At 47.8% G+C, this 20,285-nt stretch overlaps 1 protein-coding gene across 6 annotated transcripts in view; it reads right to left on the minus strand.

Moving 5' to 3' along the window:
• Window positions 1–20,285, minus strand: part of MYOCD (myocardin) — a 258,264-nt gene that overhangs the window by 150,282 nt on the left and 87,697 nt on the right. Inside the window, exon 1 of one of the 6 annotated variants that reach the window (XM_035342662.1) lies at window positions 1,865–1,978. The exons of the other annotated variants lie outside the window; for them this stretch is intronic. The gene's annotated coding sequence lies outside the window, so the exon portion shown is untranslated. Of the gene's footprint in view, window positions 1–1,864; window positions 1,979–20,285 lie in introns of those variants that run through there. 6 annotated transcript variants of the gene reach the window in all.

The following is a 20,285-nucleotide window of genomic DNA, read 5'->3' on the forward strand; positions in this document are numbered from 1 at the left end:
AGAACTCATGGAGAACAACCCACTGAATGGGGCTGTAGCATGACCAGTGCAGGCAAACTCTTGCAAGATTTTAGATGCTAAACTTCAACTACTTTCTACTGAGGCTGTGTGAACTGGAACTTTTCAAGTGTTTATAATGTGCCCAAATTTGGGCATCTTTTCTCTAGGATAGCAAGAGGCACATCTTGACATACATAGCACCATCTCTGCCAAATGTCTTGTCCTGCTCCTTAGCTTGCATGTGCTGGAGCTTCTCAAAATAAAAGTCATTAGAATCTGGGAAAATAGGTAAAATCAACTCTTTGTCTCCAACCTCATTCTCTGATGCAACTCAACTGATTTCAGTGCCATGTTTCAAACAAATCCATCACAGGACTGATATATGCTGTGGGGAATCCTCGTCCTGAGTGTTCATCAGGGTTATTAACAAAAGAAAGACCTTTGAGACAAGTGAGTGACCTGAACTGCAAAAATTGTTACTCACTCTACTTGTTGTTAACAACAAGTCACACTTTATTCTTAAATTGTAAATTTAAGCTTTAATTGCCTTGAACTCTGGTTTGTTTTACTTCAGAGGTACCAATCATTCTGTAAAGGGTGTTATTAATGCCAAAATCCAGGGATTTTTGTGCAAGATGATATCAGAGGAATTAAAGCTGTCAAAACACCATTTCTGTAAAGTGGCAATGAGAGTATATTTGGTATGCCCAGATCAGTTGAGACAGACCTGAACTCATAATTGCATTTGCCAGCCCTTTGACCATTCTGTAATGATGTTTTGTTCCTAGAAGATACTTCTATCTTCCAGCTGGAGTTGGTCCTGATAATCAGAATAAAAAACATGTGTACCTTTGTGCCGGAGCATCACAATACTCTGGTTGTTCTTGGCACATGGGGATTCTCCTGAACACTCTCTGATGCCCACCGAGATATTCAAGCAGATCCACTCTTGCTGTGCTCCAACATGTTTCTTATTTGATTTCCAGATTTGAGTCAGCAGAAGGACACCACGAACAAGAATAATTAAGGAAGGTCATCTCCAAGGTTAAATGTTTGAATAGCCCACAATGCAGCTGGTGGATGGGATTTTAATATTTAAAATTCACCCTGCAAGAGGATATTGTATACATCCCGTCTGGAACCAGAAATACCTTGTTTCCCTCTCAGTTTGTGGGAGCAGACGCTGAGGGAACAAGACCTGAGCATGTGGACCTACCTGGAGTACCATCAAAGGGCACAGGCTTGAATTTCTGGTACATATACAGCATGCAAATGTTTTGAGGGTCAAGAATTGTTCAGTGACAGAGATTAATTGCAGATCACAGACAGATTCAAGACAGTCACCACCTGCTCACAGCCAAATAATAGGAAGATGCAGGCAAAACTGTCACATCTGTTCAATAATTAATTATTGACCTTTTCTACTTCTGAACCCCTGGAGCAATCCCTCTGCCTGTGCCGCGTAAACACCCTGATGGTCTGTGTAGACTGAGAACGCTGCACCTTTCATTGCTGTTTAGCTCAGTGAGACATGCAATGCTTCAAACTGCCGTTAAATGGTTAGCATTTCTGCACCAATATAAACTTGTTTGAATAAAATTCAGCTTTCCACACTGTGCTCTGGATGCCACAGTGCCCCAGGGCTGCTGAGCTCCTGGACCAGTGACTGCTCTCTGCAGCCACCGGCTGTTACTCAGCTCAGTCACTCTCAGCAGCTACAGGGACTGCCACTTCAGAGCCACCTGGTTCACAGCTAGGACAGTTACTGTAAGCAAGATCATTTTTCAGCAGAAGGTATTACACACAGCAGTGCCAAGTTTGAAATCACAGAATCAAGGAAACTTAACACTTATTTTGTACTTACTGAATTTAAGTTTGTCACTTCCTCCCTCCTTTCACCTTTTTTTTTTTTTTTTTTTTTTTTTTTTTTTTTTTTTTTTTTTTCCTGAGATGGTATCTTACACTTTCCTTTATGAATCTCATTTTTCCAGCCCTTGACCAGCTCTCTCACCTTTCTGTGCCTCCACCGCTAATACCAGACTGTTGCAGCTGGTGCTTGCAGCATGTCCACTTGGGTACAACTGCAGAGTGTTCCAGTCGGTGCTGCAGGAGAGAGGAAGGTGCAGCCTGGGGATCCTCTCCTCACTGGAAAGAGGTGATGATCGGTGGGACAATGTGAGTGCCCACAGCCAGACCACCTCCAGCCTCCTGCCCAGAGTATCAAAATGTCTTCTTCACCCCTAGGGGAAGGTTCAGAGCTGAACAGGAGCAGCACCACAGTTTCACAAGCCAACGGGAAAGAGCTGCAAAGGGGTCGGAGGGGGAAGATCACCCCCAAATCTGATCCTACTGAGATAGAAGATTCCCTTAATCCGTTAATCCTTTCTTCAGTTCCGTGGTACCATGGGGTCAGTGCACACTTGACATGATTAAAGTACTGCAGGAACAAAACGCTAATAAATAACTTCTATATTCTTCATTTCTTCAGTTGTGACATATATAAAAGAGATAAAATGAGCCCTCTAAGAAGCCAGCCTTAGCTCTTATCTTCTGTTTGAACCGTTAATGCCAGCTTGGTTATTACTCATGGTCTCGACATTGAAGTTTTCCCTTGAGCAGTAACTCTTGTGCTGAGGTTGCTGTGAGTAATCTCCGGGATTTAGGCAGCTGCATGCTCAGGCAGACACTCACCAACACAGCTGAGCCCTGATGCCTGCTTGCCTTTCCCTCTGCTAAGCCCCACCAGAGCTGGCTTTGACCCGCTCCCTCCACCTGCACTCAGGGATGGGGAGCATAAATGAAGGAAAGACCCAGCCAGAGTGCAGAGAGCTCACCAGACTTTCTTCCTTGAGTGAGAGGTAGGACCGAAGTTCACATGCATGATGTCTGGGTCTGCCAGCCAGGGGACATCTCCATTCACAAAACCAGGACCTGTACCCCTGACTCCACACAGCAGCAAAGCTCACCTGCCTGGCCCAAAATCTTGTGGGCCCATGGTGACTAGGAGGCAACCATCCTTTCCAGATGGCTGGGGTTAGGCTCTCATGGCTTTGAGATAGTCAACAGCAGGTTCAACGGCAGGTTGTCTCAATCAGAGATGACCAATTAATACTGTAAGTGCAAGGTTAACACATACCAGGCAGGATGTAACCAGAATCCAAGATAATGCAAGGAGAATAAGATGCCTTTTGTTCACCCACTAAGACTTGAGACAAAGCCTGAGTTGTCTCAGTTAGGTGGGGACAAAGAGCCTAGCTGCTAGCCAGTCATTGTCTGGTGGGCTTAAAACAACTTTTCTGACATTGTCCTGCAAGGAGGAGGAGCAAGAACCAGGCTGTGGAGTGAAACAAGTCTCATCTCCTACATTTGCTAAAGTTAATGTCTGTATTCTGGAGCTCACATGACTCCTGCATACCTACCATATATAATCATAGAATCATAGAACCAAAGAATCATAGAATCATAGAACCATTGAAAGGCCTGGGTTGAAAAGGACCTTAAAGATCATCTAGTTTCAACCCCCCTGCTCTGGACAGGGTTGCCAACCACTAGAGCAGGCTGCCCAGAGCCACATGCAGCCTGGCCTTGAATGCCTCCAGGGATGGGGCATCCACAACCTCCCTGGGCAACCTATTCCAGTGCCTCACCACCCTCTGAGTGAAAAACTTTCTCCTAATTTCTAAGCTAAATCTCCCCTGTCTTAGTTTAAAACCATTCCCCCTTGTGCTATCACTATCAGCACATGTAAACAGGTGTTCCCTCTCCTGTTTATATGCTCCCTTCAAGTACTGGAAGGCTGCAATGAGTTGTCCCTGGAGCCTTCTCTTCTCCAAGCTAAACAAGCCCAATTCCCTCAACCTTTCGGCATGGGAGAGGTGCTCCAGCCCTCTGATCAGCTTAGTGGACCTCCTCTGGACCCGTTCCAAGAGCTCCACATCCTTCTTGTGGTGGGGGCCCCAGGCCTGCTCACAGTATTCCAGGTGGGGTCTCACAAGAGCAGAGCAGAGGGCGACAATCACCTCCATCTCCCTGCTGGCCACCCCCTTTTTAATGCAGCCCAGGACATATTTGGCCTTCTGGGCTGCAAGCACGCACTGCTCATGTCCAGCTTCTCATCCATCAGGACCCCCAAGTCCTTCTCTGCAGGGCTGCTCTCAAGTTCTTCTCCAAGTCTATATAAATAACTGGGATTGCCCCAGCCCAAGTGCCACACTTTGCACTTGTCCTTGTTGAACCTCATTAGGTTCTCATGAGCCCACTTCTCCAGCCTGTCCAGGTCCCTCTGGATGGCATCCCTTACCTCTATTATATTGACTGCAGAACTCAGCTTGGTGTCATCTGCAAACTTGCTGAGGGAACTCAATTCCATTGTCTACGTCACTGATAAAGATGTTGAAGAGCACTGGTCCCAAGACCGACCCCTGAGGGACACCACTTGTGACCAGCCTCCACCCAGACCTAGAACCATTGACCACAACCCTTTGGCTGCAACCAGACAACCAATTCTTTATCCACCTAACAGTCCAACCTTCAAATCCATACCTCTCCAATTCAGAGAGAAGAATGTGGTGAATGACCATATCAAAGGCTGTGCTCAAGTCCAGGTAGATGATATCCATCACCCCTCCTCTGTCCACCGATGCCGTCACTCCATCATAGAAGGCCACCAGATTGATTAGGCAAGATCTGCCTCTGGTGAAGCCATGCTGGCTGTCTCGGATGACCTCTTTATCTCATATGTGCCTTAAGATGTCTTCCAGGAGGATCTGCTCCATGATCTTGCCCGGCACAGAAGTGAGGCTCACTGGTCTGTAGTTCCCTGGTTCTTAGTTTCTCCCATTCTTAAAAATGGGAGTAATGTTTCCCCTTTTCCAGTCACAGGGGACTTCACCAGACAGCCATGATTTTTCAAATATGATGGAGAGCAGCTCGGCAACCATATCAGCCATCTCTCTCCACACCCTGGGATGTATACCATCTGGCCCCATGGACTTATACACATCCAATTTCATTAGTTGGTCCCGGACTTGTTCCACTGTCACAGTGGGACAGAATCCACTCCTCTCACCCTCTCCTTGAGGTTCAGGGTCCTGACAGACATAGGAAACTTGACCACCAGTGAAGACTGAGGAAAAGCACTTACTGAGTACCTCAGCTTTTTCCATGTCTGAGGAAGCCAGTTCTCCCATCTCATTTAGCAGAGGGGGAACACTCTCCTTGGCCTGTCTCCTCCTGCCTATGTATCTGTAGAACCCCTTCTTGTTATTCTTCACATCCCTTGCCAAGCTCAGCTCCATCTGTGCTTTGGCTTTCCCAGTCCGTCTCTACACATCCGGATGACACCCCTATATTCCTCCCAGGCTACACAACCCTGCTTCCACTTCCTGTACATTTCTCTTTTCCCTCAGTTTAAGCTGCAGGTCCTTGCTCAGCCATGCTCAGCACATGCTCCAGTTTTCTGTGTTCTTCACCTCACCAAACATGCTGGGAACACCAAAGGGCCCAGGTGGAGATGGAGACAAGACAGAAGTTGCTGGCTTGGCTCTAGCTGTGGAGTCTTTAGGAAAGTGTGGTACAGCTGCAGGATGACCAAGAATGACAGTTTGCTTGAGCTGTGTCCCTGCAGCCTCTGCCATGTACACATTGTAGGGAGATATTGTGTCCCCAGTATTGTTCAGTCCATGGGGATTCATCTCTGCTAAGTCATTCTTATCAAAGGAAACCAAGGGTCTGCTGCCACTGTCAGTGTTGGATCTGCTACACCCTACGCTGAGGAAAAGAGCCCAGTGTGCCTCCTAAGTAGACAACTTACCCAGGCTGTAAGATGAGGCCAGTGATCCTCCTAGATGTGCAATTTGGTGGCCAGGACAGAAGGTCAGTGTGTCCCAGCCCACCCATGTGTCCTGCTGGAGGTCATACCCCACCAGAGAGAAGGATTTGGGCAGAAATATCATGGGCCTGAGGGATAGATTGGCCAGTTCAGCTGGAGATGTGGGCAGATGCATCTCACTCTGCCCAAGAGATAATGCAATCAGCTCAGGGCAGGTTCCTACCCACGTCCACAGGCCCAGCAGTACTATCCAGACCACAGGGCTCCATGCTCTGGGTTGTGTCTGAGAAGTCTGACTGTCTGACTTACTGCTTTCTTATCTCAGGAATGACAATCACATCCATGTCTGCAGTGTCTGCCTGTGGTCACCAGCTGCTCAACTAAGGCTGCACACGCAGAGCCAATCCTGATCCAAAAACCTGTGCCCTGATGGTCTGAAACCCACCTGGACACACTAGTTCCTCCCAGCTCCATCCACTATCAGCCATGATCTGAGGAAATGAGTAAACAAAGATAAGTTCTTCCACCTCCAGACTATGCCTTACTATCTCTGAAAACAGTCTGTGTCTCCAGTTCCACCCAGTATGACCTGTAAGTGCTCAGGAGTGTCAGCAACAGATAGACACTGCACAAACATACCCATCATAACGCTGCAGTGAAGAGCTACTTTAGCTCAACCTGAGGAAGATGGAAGCAGAGAGATTTACAGGAAGGGCCAGGGTTACTTTGGCAGAGGCTCACAAACCCCATGGTGGATTTGAAGTGTTGTTGGGTTCCTGAGCCTTTACAGCAGCATCCATATCTGGCACTTCTTGCAGACCCTTGCTGGATTTCTTCCATGCCATGCTCCTGGGCACAGAGCCTTCAGCATGTAGGAATCCCTGGTCAATGCCAAATGATGCAGCAACATGAGGTCCAGCAAGGACACAACTATCCCATCTTCCATACATTACCCTTGTAACTCTACCAGGGTTTCAGCTTTCACTTCCCATGCCCTCATCTTGGTGCAGCAAAGCTGCAACCCTTCCTGTAGTTCTGCATAGCGTGGGATGGTGCATCCCACAGTTTTATGCACCCCATGCCTGTGGCAGCAATAGGTCTTATCTCACAAAGTCTGCAGTGTCCCTCCAGTACCATTCCATGTCGTGCGTCATATTGAGAAACAAGTCCACACAGTGCCATAGCCCCCATCCACACCCCAAAGCGAGACCCTGCTCTCAGAGCAAAATTCATAACTGCCTGAGCTTCTCTCTTAGGTAAGGAGAAGAGAAAAAATGAGCAGAAAGAGGCAAGCCACAGCATTCAAGCAGAGCAGGAAAATGCTCAGTACCTGATGTGCCTGATGTGATGGGAACCAGAGGAGAACAGAGACCGGCCCATTCTGGCAGCCACACTTGCCTCTGGAGTAACATCTGATTTGGGAATGTGTCTGAATTTAATACAGAGTATTAGAAATCAGTATCAAGCTACTTCCTCCCCTCCAGCAAGTGAGGTCAGGTGCTTTTTTCTGAAAACAGTTCTGAATCAGAAGTTTATTTTTCCAGCCAGAAAATGAAGCGTGAAAAATCTGTATGCTAAAAAGCTACAATAAAATTGATCTTTCATCCCAAATAGACAGAGCCTGTCTCTGTTGCCTTCCCTTTCTTATCAATCCTGGCAGGAGGTGGTGGGTCCTGCTGACCTCATGTTTCATGGACAGAAAAAATGGCTTCTCCAGCAGCTTTCTGCTGGCAGGTTTCCCTTCTGGAGCTTCAATGGGCCCCCTCTCTGCTATGAGATTGGTTCTTGCGGACCCTGTAAGTACTGTCCGCAGTAAAATGAACTGCCTTCCCTCTAGACTTTTCACCCTGCCGTTGTAAATCCCACTGGCTTCGTGCCAGAGACTACGCTAGACACAACCATAATACAGTCATTTTTCTTCTACATGTTGGAGAAGGAAACAGCAGAAATGCTATTCTTTCAAATAATCTAACAAAATACAGATCCCAGCTCAAGGTAACTCTTTAACCTCTTCAGTGAAAGTCTTCACTCCTGCCAGGACTGTTCTGTCCTGCAGTCTGTCTGACCACATGCAGAGGCTTTTCAGGGAGAGGAGCTCTGCACTGCTATGAGAAACCAGATCCACTTACAAGTGTGCTGGTTGTGAGCAGCCTGGATAGATGAAGGGATAGCAGCTGTCTCTCAAGAGTCATTTATGGAGCAATAGGTTGGCTTCTGGTAAGAGACATCCTCTGGGACTCGGTCAGTGAAAGAAAATGCTGCTTCAGAAAGTGCATGGTGTTTCTCAGTCCTTCTGGGCTGTAGCAGCACCCTGCAGTGTCCCAGGCAGACCCTGCTCCCAGTGCCTGTTCTTACTTGCTCCAAAGTGTGTCTCTGCAACACGAAGACTTGCCCAATTCCCATGTCTTTTGCACACCCCACTGCACTCAGCACAAGAGCAAATCAGCTGCAGTGGGTCTACACCTGAAGAAAGCAAAGCAGGCCCACAGACCAGAGCAATATCTTCAAATCACTTCAGAAGCATTTTGTGTATTGACCAGAGGACCAGAGAGAGTACAGTCTCCTCAACAGACAATGCACAGCCCAAGATGGGTGCAGGGGTTGGCAGTTTACCCTAGGAAAGTTGTGATTCAGTATTCCATAAAGTAGTTCAATAATCACTGTATTTTGTCTCCATCTCTGAGGCTGCAAATGTAAAGCCTTTGCTCCACAGAAACTTGCTGTGATTCAGATGTGATGCAAGCTAAGCTAGTGCTGACTTCTACTCTGTACTCATAAAGGCAAACAGAAGGCAAGAGATATTTTTGGACACTGACTTACAACTGTCTTGTAAGCAAGGGCTTTCTTCTGGGGATCCTTTGAAAAAGCCATTGGAAGGGTCTTTCAGGAGTCCAAAGATAAGTAGCTGAGTACAATATAAAAGAAAATAGATGCTAGCTTTGGATTCATCCAAAAGCCTGAAGTGCACAAAGCTGTAAGAGCAGTGGCAGCATTCAGACATGCAAGAGCAGACCCAGGAGGCATCCCTAGCTAGGCTGCACAGTGCAGAACTGCATGGAGCAGAGTCTGGCCTCACAGGGCTCTGTGGCCACCTCCCAGCCCTGCTGATGTTGCTTGGCTCCTTGCACCTCAGCACCTTTACAGGCCTCTTCAGCTGGATGCCTGGCTGAGGGCCTCCAGCCTGCATCTGAACAGTCACAAGTGGCCTTACTGGCTTAACTACTGCTGTCTGAGATGCCTCCAACCTTCAAAGCCACTGCTATTTGCAGAAGGCGTGAGCAGAGCTGAGTTTATGCTGTCCTGAGGAACATGGAGCATTCCCAATACTGACTGCTCATCCCTACGCTGCTCTGCCTTCCTCTGAGCATGGCTCCACTGCCTCTCCTGGCTGCACCACCATCTGGGGCCACCCCACTGGCTGTCCCAGTAATTAAGTTAGCTAATTAAGTAACAGTGGACTTCAAAGATCTCCTGGTGCAGCCTGGAGTTCATAGGATTTTTAAATTGCTGACCCCTCCTGCTCTTTTCTGTGGACCCCAGTGACTCACAACTCAGTGCCACACAGCTGAGCCCAGTGGACCCCCACAGAAATGACAGCCAGACCATATGGACCACGGAGAACATCTTGTCGTTTCAGGAAAATAAGGTGGGTCCTGACTCCTGTTACTTATATCAGATAAGAAAATCTTGAGAAGATGAGCTTAGAGCCTAAAGCCACTGTATGATGGCCAAACTCTGTATTTTCAGATTATTCTCTGCTGTGTGCCAGGTGTAAGTTCCCAGCCACCAGGGATCTCAATATACAGCACAGTGGAGGCATCCTATGTTGTACAGCATCCACTTCAACCACAGAGTCAAACAGCTTTTGCCACTGGGTTCCTGGAGGAAGGAAGGCTCTTCCTCGCACCTCCTAGGGGGCATAGGCAAGTTCCAGGCAGCTGCCTGCCCATGCCACCCTGTTGCAGCCGAGTGCTCCATCTCCCAGGCTGCAGAGGAGCTCAGAGCATGGACAGCACCTCCCAAGCTTCCCTTGGCACCTGCCCCATGGCCCCCACATGTTGCTCTGTGGGAGGAGGGTGGTTCATCATGATGAGCTGCCCCCCAAAATGGCTTTCACAGCATGGGCTGCTCCAGTGTGCCAGCAGGTGGCTTTGCCCATGACAGCATGGTGGTTGCCCATCTCCAGAGCTGGGCAGTTCACCCCCACATGCTGGTCTCTTCTGACACAGTTGCAGAAGCAGCAGGCAAGAGCCCTGCAAGTGCCGTGTGGTGCAAAGCTTTACACTGCCCAGAGATCGTGCCTGGGCCCTGCAGACAGAAAGGGCTTTTCCAAGGAAAAACAGGACAGGAAAGACCCAGTAATCCCCCGAAAGAAACACCAGCACATTCCTCCAGACAAACAGTTACGTGACAAGCAGCAGAAACGGCTTCCCAAAGCTGCTGGAGAACGAGTCGACAAGTACCATGTGTGGAAATTTCAGCTTCAGTTCTGCAGTGCAGGCTATAATCATGTAGGAGGCATAAGCCAGCCCTGCCAAGAATTCAGAGCTCTGCTTCAGAGAGATGCATGCGCTGTGCTGGTGCGCGCCGTGCCCTCTGCCAGACCTGTGCCTCGGCATGGGACCATGCTCCACAGGTGTCCCTGGCCCCGCTGCAGAGCACTGGCATGCTCGCCACATGCTGCAGGCCCTGCACCAAGCAGAGCATGAGGAGGAGGCTTGGGAACATCACTCCCTCCCACTGGACTTGGAGTGGCCGTCATGCAGGAGCTGTGTTACAGTGCAGACAGATAGTCGTAGGGTCTGGCCCAAGTTCAGGAGGTGCTGGGGTCACTGGGGTGTGCTGGTGCCAGCCACTGCCTGCAATACCTTCTCTTGGGAACAGCCTGATCGCACGTCAGGGCAGGGGGCATGTTGGCATTGTGCTGGCATGGGAAGTGTTCAGAGCTCTATGTCCTACTCCAGGGCCTGTACATGTAGCTGAGCGTGGTGGGCTGGCAGGTGCAGGGACCTCCAAAGCTCATGCCAAAGGCAGTTCCAACAGCATGGAGAACAAAACAGAAGGTGACATTTTGCTGCTATATAAAACTCAGTCATCAGGAAGGGCGTGGTGGAGTTAAAGAAAGCCTTGAGAGCAGTGATGAAAATGAAGAGGGGATGAAGCAGCTGCCATATGAGCAGATACATGTCAGACTGTGGAAAGAAGACAGACAGGAGACATTGAGACTTACAGACTGGTGGAGGTGATGGTTAAGCTGAATGCAGCACTGTTATTCCCTACCCTCCACCCCTCGAAACACACAGACACCATCCCTGAGGCTGCTCTGTTGGGTGTGCGGGCACCAAAGGGAGGTGACCCCTGGCCCTGGCAGTGCCACTGAGCCTTGCTGGCAAGCCTGGTCTCTGAAGGTGGGGCTGTTAAATCAGCTGGGAAAGTATGTCTGTTTACAGCAAGGAGAAACACAAGGCATGAAATGACTGACGGGCGTGAAAATTGTTCACAATAGGAGTTTAGATGAGCATATTGGTGATGCTGCACACACACATCCCACACGCATATGGGCACAGCCTGTCTTCCCAAACCTCATTAAGTACCAGCTCTGCTCTCCTTAACTACTAAAAAACTCTTTATGCATCAAAGCTTTGAGTCCAACAGAGAGAAGCACCACTACAAGCTCAGCGGGGAGGGAGTATGCATAACACGAGGAATGGGGAACAGAAGCGTGGCTGTAAACAACCCGTGAGACAGCTCAGGCTGGACAAGAAGAAGGTCCCTGGCTGTCAGCACATCCATCAGCGTCTGGGGTCTTCACACTTCTGAAAAGGGTGATGCTTCTTGAGTCAGTGGGAGCAAGAGGAGTCCAGCCCAGGTGTCTACAAAAGCCAGTAAAAACAGTGGTCTACCCTGCAAAACATCTTGGCTCGTTCTCAGAAAGATTCTACAAGCTGCCTTGCAATCCCACATGAAGGTCCCTAAGCTCTCTGAAAATGTGAATCCAACACCTCTTGCCTATGCTTCTCTAGAGTCGTTTGAGCTGGCTTTTGACACCAGCATCCTGGTGCTCCATATATGACAGCAGAGATGTAAAAATTATCAGGCGTCAGGTCTTAAGCAGTGGTATCTGAGGCAAAAAGCCACTGCTTTCTTCTTTGGAAAGAAAGTCTGACATCGGTTTTCTCCCACCCACTCCAGTACTTTCTGAAGAAAAAATGAGTGTCCAAATAAACATCCCACTCAGAAATGATCTCTGCAGCAGTACATGAAAAAACACTGAATAATAGAACATGCAAAGACCTCAGTATCTCAACAACTGAGTTCATCTTTCAGAAAAATATCACCAATTTTCCTCCAGAATATGGACTATAGCTCACCATGTCTCATCTCTTTCTGAAATGGAAGTCCAGAAAACTTGTCATCATTTTATTTTCGAGAAAGCAGAGGGAAGGGAAATAAGTCCCTGGAAAGGGATCTTAGGGGTTGAGACAGGCACTGTGCTGGGGCTGGAAGGGACCTTGGGGGTCAAAATGGGCACTGTGATGGGCTGAGATCAGCCAGGTCGGGTTCAGTTGCTTTAAGAATATTTCTGTGTACAAATGGTTTTTCTGTTCTACATCTTACATGGAAGAACTGAGATAAGTGCAGTGATGGGAAGCAGCACCAAAAGCAGGCAAGTAGACAGACAACAAAGAGGCTCTTTTTTCTTTCATGAGCTCTCATCCCTTGTGGCAGGTTTATAACAGTTGACTCCAGTGGTGCTGGACATGCAGAGAGCTAGAAAGTCATTACACTTCTGGGAACCAGCAGGGCATGGGAGCATTCACTGAGGATGGGGCCCAAAGTGTCACCTTTCCTGAGTCCTGAATCTCCAGGGTGAATGACTCAGTTTAGATTAAAGGAATCAACAAACCCAAGTACATGGCATTCTCCGGTGGTAAAATGGCATCAACTCCTCCTGCGCTGCCAACAGCAGGCTTGTGGGAATTTAAAGGAGAAGAAAACAGAAAGTGAGTGCTTGGGAAATACAGAGGGCCCGTTACTGGGCAACATGCTGTGTCCAGGAGGGTACATGGTCAAGAGGAGCTTTTTTGGTTTCAAAGACACACTCTTGTTTTGATAGCTCAGTTACTTCTTTTTTTCCAATAACTATGAAGGAAAAAGAAACTGTCTGCTCAGAGATTATCTCTGCAGAGATATGTGAGAAGCAAAGCAGAGCTGTAAAATATCTACAGTTAGGGATCACAATCTGGAAGAAGAAAACAGGAAACATGAAACCAGTGGAAACCCAAAGATAAATGATCGTCCAGCTAAGGAGAGTTTGAGACAGGGAGATATTTCCTGCTAAAGAAAGGAGGTTTTCTGGAAGTGACACCTCACCCCACACATCAGGAGAAGGCTTTCCTTCCAAGAATGAGGCAAAAAACACTATTGCCTAACTTGGGGAAAAGGAATAAGAGGACAGGGAGAGCAATTCAATTCTGCAGACGACACCATGCTGCTTGTGATTTGGAAAGCGGGCCTACGATGGAGAGATCACAGGTGGTGCTTAGGTCCCAGTTATTTTGTTGTGGAGTGTGCTGTGGTCAGTAAGGGGCTGCTCATGCTCATCTCTTCTCTGAGCTGGTGGGTTGGGTGACAGGAATGCACTAGGGCTGGTTGCTGTGGGAAGTCAAAGAGGAACCATTCAGGGGTGCAGCACAGCCACCAAACTGGTCTGACCATACAAATCCCAGGAACCAGGAACACTTAGAGATGTATGGAGGAATAAGCACCAAAAGGAATTCAAGCCACCTTCCAAACTGAGGCAGTGATTCCTCACCCAGCTGGCCTGCACCCTGTGATGTGTTCTTCTGGACTGGCTTCTTTGATGGCCATGGGAACTTCCCATTGCTCAGCTCTTTCTGCACAGGCAGATGCACCCAAGCATTTCCTAGCTCTGTGGCTCATGCCATTGCTGCCAACCTGGTCTCAGAAACAGGTATTTGGGGAATGACTGCGTGCACTTTCTCTCATTTAACTTTGTCTCTGTGCATAGCATGTGCCCTGCCTTACTGGAGCCCCAGAAGGCTGGCACTGCTCTGTGCCTACTGATGCCAAAGACAGAGTGGGAAGAGGCTGGGAGAAGTCCACACCCCACTGCACTCTGAGGCAAAAATCCCATTGGCTTCAAAGGAGTGAGAGGCTCACTTGCTGTTTTTCAGGCTGCACTTTGTCAGAGATCCACTTGGGAGCTTTATCAAAACAACGTCCAAGTGAGCTGCCATGACCCAGGGGATTGGAATGTGTCCCTGGGAAAGTCTGTCCAGCACCACGGGCACGGCACAGCCTTCCCTGGAGCTACAGGGAGCATGGCTGAGCCTGCCGCTCTCCTGCCTCTGATCAAACGTGACCACAGCCCCCAGACAAGCCGTCCATGCCAATTGCAATCATGCACGGTGCATTCATTCCGCTCTTCTCCCACCTGCCTCTTGCTGAAAATGTCCTGGCCTTGCATGTGGCTTGCACATACCAGGGGATGGATCCAGCTGTAAAGGGGCTGGGGCGACAGCACAGATTTATGGCCCAAACTACGTGGTCCCTGCCTTGTACTGCCAAGGGTGGGGGTCTTTTGACCCCTCAGACATTGCATACATTCTTACCAGCAGGCTGTGACTCTTCCAGCAGTCCTGCCCCATGTGGAATTGGTCTACAACTCCAGGATAAAAGAGCAGCCTTTGTAATGATCCTTGCTTTGGGGTATCTGCTTGATAGGCTACCTCTCAGACCCCTGACAAAACCCAACAAGATGGACGACTAATCATGTCAGCTCCAGCTGGCACCAAAAATCACCCCACTGAAGCTTCTGCTTCCTCAGCATCTGGGTTCATAAACAGTTTCCTCCTTGCCTCCAAGCCCAATTGCTGCCAGGAGTTGCTGCCCACCCCCAGAAGACTTGCCCGGGTTTGTGCCTGCATCTGCGTTCTGTGTTCATACGCATTAAGATCCCTGCAGGGTCACATGCAAACCACTGGGGAGATAGAGCTGAGGAGGGTTCCCCCATCAAGCCTCTTCTGGGGGATTTAGATCCAAAGATGTTTGTCCTCCCAATGTGTTTTGCTTTGGTATCTTTTCGGTCTTTTTTTTTTTTTTTTTTTTTAACTTGAGAATGTTTTTTTTAACTTTGTTCCATTATATAATACTAGAATCATAATGAATAATAGTACCAGGCTCTTAAGACTATTTGCTCAGTGTTTCCCTGGGGTTTGATGCAGCCTTGCTTTCTGATCCTCATTCTCCCTGTCAGTATTTTCCAGTACAGCAGAAAGCCTGCCCTCTCTCTGCTCCTCTTGCAGGAGATGCAGAAGGACCTCCTGCAGCTGCAGGGCAGTGACTCACATGCAAATCACATCAATAAGGTCAGAGGTACTGAACACTCAGGTGAAACCAGAGGAAACAATGATGGTGTCTTCTCTGGTTTGAGCTGAAGTAAAGGCCATGAAAGGACCAAGAGGAGACTTCTATGTCCAACTGCTGCCCTTGCTCAGGGCAGTGGGTCTGCAAGGTGTCCCTGCTTCCTGTGTGTCCTGTGCTTTTTTGCCCAGGGTCTAAACCACTGGGAAGTGACAGATGAGCACCTCAAACCCCCAGGCCATCAGCTGCACCAGGCTGTCTGTGAGGGAGCTCTGAACATCTGCACTAATTCTCGCCCTCCCCAGCCAGTACTGATGGCCTGGCATCCATGGCAGGGAAGGACACCTCTTACATTTTAGGGCATTTCATCTTTCCTTGTGCTTCTCTGAGTTGTTTGGATAGACTGGCAGCACGCTTGAATGTTTGAGGGGATCAAGGCTTCTTTTTGCAAGCAATGGGGAGGAAACAGTTCTGGATTCCTGATTCTCCTGGCTTCCCTCCTGTCCAACTCAGTTCCTGGTGTTAAGGCAGACACCTGATGTCACCTACAGGGAACACTTCCTTGGTTTCTCAGGCTTGCTCAGCCTTTGTTCATAACTGAACTTACAAATTTTGGCATGAAATCCTAACTAGTAATGGGAAAGTTGTGAAAAACTCAACCCTGAATGCTGTCAGGTTTGAAGGCCAAGATTTCTTCCCACCCACAGATTTGACACCCCAGGCCTCACACATTCTTGACTCCTGGGAGATGACGTCCCTCCAGCCCTGCCTATGTTCTGGCCAACCTGCTGGTGGTTCCCATCCATCCTCTCCTTGTTTGATGCTGACCAAGTATGCAGCTCTCATCTCTTGGCAATCTCTTTGTGGAAGCTGAGACTTAAAGTAACCCGAGAGTGCAAAGAGGTTTCCTGGGGCTGCAGCAGGCTTTTGAGCTGCTGGATGCTTTTTATTACCTGCACCCCATGGTGACATCTTCACGCTGAAAGCAGCAACCACTGATCAACTACTGTTGAAGTGGTTGCAGGTTGGGAAGCTGAGACACGGAAAGCTCAGTCTCTTACAAACAGCAGGACCTGAAAATCCACATAAAAGAGTTTATAAAGAATTGGGCCCTGAGCTCCGCCCCATTAATGTTTATTTTTAACAAATGTTGGAATATTGTTCCAAAGGACTGGAAAAGGCCAACAGTGTACAAATATTTACAGAGCTTAGAATAAACTGTCAGCCTCTTAGCTTGACTTCAGTCCCAGACAAAACTGTGGCAAGCTGATACAAGACTACTCAGAGAGAATTAAAAGCTGTTTCTGCTCTTAGAGCCTCAATTCAATATCAAATTTTGTGGAGTTTGGTCTGGAAAGGTAACAACTGACATGCTGGCCTAAAAGCCAGGTGTATTTTGTGCTTAAGAGTGTCATTGTTACCAAAAAAAAAAAGAAAAAAAAAAGAAAAAAAAAGTATTTCTTCTATCAAATGGATTTAAATCTGCCCAACAGTCAGATCCTGAATTGCATCTGCAATTAGGGTGCCATCATCTGATGATACTGCAGGAGTTTTCAGTGAGGCTAATTCATAGTCACGCTCTAAACCCTGCACAACACAAGCTCTTCAGCAGTGGTCTGGGGGGTGAAAATATTTGCTGTTGTGGTTTTCAAAGTTCAGGAAAGGTGTTGTAGTAGAAAAATATGAGTTTAATGTATGCAGCACTGGAACTGTGTGGCAATTTAGGTTGTGATAACTAGGCATGCATTTTAGTCTTAATTCAGATAAATTTTATATTTTCATGAAGATGAAGATGCCATTGACAGGATAGAGGACAGTATCCTGGAAAGCTGTGACCTTGACAATGACTCAGGGTCCCTGCTGATGATATTAGCCACAGTGATGCTTTGTCTACAGGTGAGAGGCCTGTAGAATTGCACTGACTGAGAGAAATGTCAAAGCTATCTGTTAATAACATTGCTAAGACTTTACTGGACGAGTCTTCCCATTTTTAGCTTCATTGGTTTATTTTAAGATATTAAAAAAGAAAAAAAAGTTCAGGAAATAGCTACAGAGAAGACCTTGTATTTAAGGGGCATGTTTTAGCAAGAGATTAATATAGGTCTATTAATTTGACTTATCCAAGAAAAGATGATCAAGTGATTGAACAAAATTTATATTTATACCTGTATATATATTGAAATCTGTATGTAGTAAAGAAGAATCTTTGATTTGGTGGAAAAGATAGGGAACAAGGTTTACTGGTTGTTGGTGGAGGTGAGCAGTGCCAGCTATATTGGAGGTGTCCAGTCAAGAAAATCAGCATATTGGCTTAAGCATATAGTGGTTACTTCTTCTCCATGGAGTCTGAGCCCACTTTCCACCAAATCAGTGCTGCAGAGCCACGCCCGAATGTTGCCAGGCATGGTGTCTGCCCTGTACTTGTCCCTGACTTGTGCAGCCAAGTTCTGAAAAGTGAGTGCTTGGTATATGCCTGTTCCCCGGAATTGTGCTACGACTCTGGAAACCATCTGCAGGATTCATAACCCTGATGCATTAGGCCCCAGCAGTGATGGTTGTTGCCATTACAAAACAGGGCTTGGAGAGGACTGAATCTGCAAGCTATTGTAAGTACTGGCAGCACCGAGTCCAGGTATGTGACAGCGTATTAAATTAAGGCTGTGAATTCATCTTATGCTGCAATATAAGGCAGCAAACGACTTCATTGGCACGAGAGACATGTAAAAGAAAATTTCATCTCAACTAACAAAAAACATTTCTTCCATGCCAACAGCTGCTTACAGGTTGTACCCAAGCATGTAAACCAAACCAACACAGCTTGTCAAGCATAATAGGGGTCCAGCCCTCCTGCCGCAACTTGACACCTTTCAAGTCCTATGGCAACACAGAGGGTGGAAAAGCAGCTGGATCTCCCCAGCTGGGCATTCCTAAAGAATGACAGCAGCTGGCATTGCAAAGAGGAGTCAGCGTGGTACGCTGGCAGACCAGGACACTTCTGATCTCTGGCTGGCCAGAAACAGAGGATTGGCAGTGATTTTGGAGGCCCCTTCACATGTCAGTGGTTCTGCTGAATAAATGCTTTGGGACATCAGTTATCTTGTCCTCATATGGCAGAATGATTGCTGGTATGTTTTCAGTTTTGAGCATGCAAAATAAATGCTTCCAAACTAGATCTGTACTTGAGATAAGTATGCAGGATCTGACTATCTTTCTATCAGGCTTCCATGGGGTGATGCACAGGAGCTTATTAGGTACCAAGCTCCATGAGGGGCAGCTCACAGTGGGGGTGTGCTGCACTCCCAACACATCAGCAGGTCCACAAGCCAAACTTGTGACAGACAGACCTCACCACAGCTTTTCCAGCTTCTTATGCACAACAGCAACAGATGACAGGATACAAAATGAACTCAGTCCTTTTGCTTGGTGGCCAGAGCATATGGCAGGAATCTTCTAGAGTCCGACACATAAGGCATTTAGACTCTGAATCCTATTTTCTTCTCACTCTTTTGAGCACCAGGGATTATAGGCTTAGGCAAGTCAGCTGGGAATAACAGAGCTGTGTCCAAGGGCGTGAGTAGAAAATGGGGAGGAAAATCTCTCCAAAACCTATTCCTCAACTCCAAAGAAAACATGCAGCAGCAGCATATAGCATCAGTTAAGTCTCCTGCCACTGTTTTGGAGACTGCTGTTTACATTAATGTGCTAGCTCACATAACAGAATGTATAGCTCTTGACTCCAGTCCTAAGGACGGGAACCGCATACAGCCGTGCCGTATTACCCAGAAGGAAGTGTTCAACAGAAAAAGGTCCTTGGGCTGCCCTGCAAATGCAGCTGCACCTGGCAGAGCCCATGCTCTCAGCTCTTCAGTGAGACAGCAAGCACACCCAGATCAACCCTGTTTAAAGGCACAAGCTGTCCACAGAGAGCAGGACCTCTCCTTCTGTGGCACTGGCATTCCTCAAGTTCTTCACTGCTACCTCCAGAGGTGAAGCCCCCCAGACAAAGCCTGAGCCAGCATCATGCCAGACTGTCACACACCCTGCCATTCCTGAGATGCATCATTCTGAGGGCAAGGTCAAGGACATTTCCAAGGGGAAGGGGATAAAGTACAGAAGAAAGCAACCATCTCTGAAGGCTCCTTTATTATCACAGTGAAGTTTTCTTTACAAGACCCAGTGCAGCTAACAGTTATTACAATCTATAAAATCAAAAGATCTAGATCTCTCTCCCAGCTGCACTTAAATACCCCTCTGCTTCCTGCTCAACCATCAGAACTGCACCCTGTGGCAGTGAGCACCAAGGCTGCCTGACGCAACCACATGCTGGCCCATCAGGTGCTACACCATGAGAAGCAGCAGCAAGCATAACCAGTCAGAACAGATGCATTTTTACCCAGGCTCACAACTGCAATTCTCCTACTGCCAAGTACCCCAGCTCCCTCCAGAAAGTGCCATCTGGGTTCAGTGCCCCAAAGCATCTAAAGTTCTGACTTCAAGCAACTATTTCTACTGGAGGATCTCCTAGTTTCTTCATTGTACAGGAGGGGAATTGCTACCCAAAAACTGACATTAGCTAACATACTGCCAGCTGCCTATTTGAAAGCCATAAACTTAACCTGTGTGACCCTGGTGCCTCTCACAGCTTGAAGTCATTTGTTCTGAAGCAGCAGAACTACAGACATTTGAGAATGGCCTCTAAGCATATGATGTGACATTGATCAACTTGCTCCTAGGTTTTTGCCTTCTGCTATCACATTTGCAGAGACATAGTTGTGAACATCTGTGAGAGCTGTGGAGTTGCTGTGAGGTAGTACCAGAGGGCTTCCAAAGCACGTGAAAGTCCTGTCTTCTGCAGCGCTGACAGGAGGTGGGGATGTCCTGCTACAAAGTGCCCAGGACATGGTCTGGTTCTCAGCAAATGCAAAATCTGCAATGTCAGGCAGGAGCACTGCCGCAGGAGGCCTCAGTTGCTACAGCAGATACAGATGACAGACTTCACCACACAGACAGGCTGTGGCATCAAAATGAACTGTGTGATTCAGGCATAAGACTCTACTGGGTGCAGCAG

Source organism: Oxyura jamaicensis, chromosome 18 (assembly GCF_011077185.1).
Source record: "Oxyura jamaicensis isolate SHBP4307 breed ruddy duck chromosome 18, BPBGC_Ojam_1.0, whole genome shotgun sequence".
Lineage (NCBI taxonomy): Eukaryota > Metazoa > Chordata > Aves > Anseriformes > Anatidae > Oxyura > Oxyura jamaicensis.